The sequence below is a fragment of the Pongo pygmaeus genome, chromosome 20 (genome assembly GCF_028885625.2).
Source record: "Pongo pygmaeus isolate AG05252 chromosome 20, NHGRI_mPonPyg2-v2.0_pri, whole genome shotgun sequence".
Classification (NCBI taxonomy): Eukaryota; Metazoa; Chordata; class Mammalia; order Primates; family Hominidae; genus Pongo; species Pongo pygmaeus.
In genome coordinates this window covers 16,476,354-16,477,919 of record NC_072393.2, presented here as the reverse complement: position 1 = coordinate 16,477,919, position 1,566 = coordinate 16,476,354, and the positions used below count along the sequence as shown (strand labels likewise).

The 1,566-nt window shown below is 51.7% G+C and overlaps 1 long non-coding RNA gene across 1 annotated transcript; it reads right to left on the bottom strand.

Moving 5' to 3' along the window:
• LOC129020921 (uncharacterized) lies at positions 1 to 629 on the bottom strand. Its single transcript, XR_008495927.2, has 3 exons — positions 561 to 629; positions 280 to 448; positions 1 to 206 (listed from the first exon to the last, which is right to left on the bottom strand). It is a non-coding gene; the product is annotated as an uncharacterized LOC129020921 (long non-coding RNA).
• Positions 630 to 1,566: the final 937 nt, after the last annotated feature.

The window sequence follows — 1,566 nt, the reverse complement described above, 5'->3', positions numbered from 1 at the left end:
TTTTTTTTTAAAGAGAAAGTTTAATTTATTGGCTCATTCATTCAGGCACTGAATTCCTGTCACATGCTGTGTCCTAGCAGCGCACACTCAGCATGTGGGAGCTGTTACTATTATCGTTATTATTCAAGCATCATTTATGAGATGTGAACCCTTTGGGGCAGGCCATGGGGCTGGGTCTTGTCTGTGGTCTTCTGAGTACCTGGCCCCTAGAAGATAGGAAAGTGTTTGTTAAAATGAACACACACACACACACACACACACACACACACACACACACACCTCTCTGCCTAGGAAACTTCTATTCATCCTTCAAGGCCCAGATGCAATGGCTCCTCCTCTAGGAAGCCTTCCTGGATTCCTAGACAGACTCCTGGACTCCCATCCAGCATCAAGACTCCTGTGTGGGATGAAGTGGAGGTAGGGAGGCCTCCTTGTTTTCTGCCCAAGGCTGTAGAGGAAACAGGATCGTGGGAGAGATGGGTAGTGGTCAGTGCCACTGGGGACTGTTGGTTCAGGCCAAGAGTGTCCAGCTTCCCCCTGCCCCCTCTCAGCTGCCTCACTGTTCATTAAGCCAGCTTCCTTCTCTTTGTCACGGTGAGAACTTCACCCCTGTTGGTGCAGGGGCTGAAAAGGTAGCAAATCGAACATTCTAGAACTTCTTTCATGTGCTAAAGACATTGACTTCTCCCTGTGTTCCGGAGTTAAGGGAGCCCAGCCCAGACCCCTCCCCAACTCCGTTCTTCATCCTCCTCCCTTATCCCACCCCTCCCCCATGCTACACAGACAGTTTCCTCCTGTGACAAAAGGAGACCAGAATAATTGCATCGCGAGGGACGTCAGTCATGATGAAAGGACCCTGGGTGGATAATGAAGAAATGCCGTTCATGGACTAAGCTTAGCAGATGACTCGCAGATCCCACTTTGAGCCATAAGCAGTTGGGGGGACTGTTTTTATTCCCCCCTTTTTTTATGAGACGGAGTCTTGCTCTGTCGCCCAAGCTGGAGTGCAGTGGCATGATCTTGGCTCACTGCAACCTCTGCCTCCCAAGTTCAAGTGATTCTCCTGTCTCAGCCTCCCGAGTAGCTGGGACTACAGGTGCCTGCCACCACCCCTGGCTAAATTTTTGTATTTTTAGCAGAGATGGGGTTTTGCTATGTTGATCAGGGTGGACTCCAACTGCTGACCTCAAGTGATCCACCCACCTTTGCCTCCCAAAGTGCTGGGATTACAGGCATGAGCCACTGTCCCTGGCCTTTTATTCCCATTTTTACAGAGGAGGAAGTTGAGGCTGGCCCTCCACGTCAGAGGCCATCCAGCCAGGCGAGGCGGCTGCAACGGAAGCCCCTTTGCCTTTACAATGAACTCCAGGAATGAGCTGCGGTTATAAGCCTCTCCCCGTGTTACAAATGGGGAAACTGAGGCCCAGAGTGGCTCACCCACAGTCACCCAGCTTGTGAGTGGCCCAGCTGACTCTAGGACCGAGCTGGCAAGAAGTCCTAAGACTCCCCCACCCACCCAGCTCTGCCACAACCAGGCCTCCATGCCCACCATTTCTCATTCTCTTC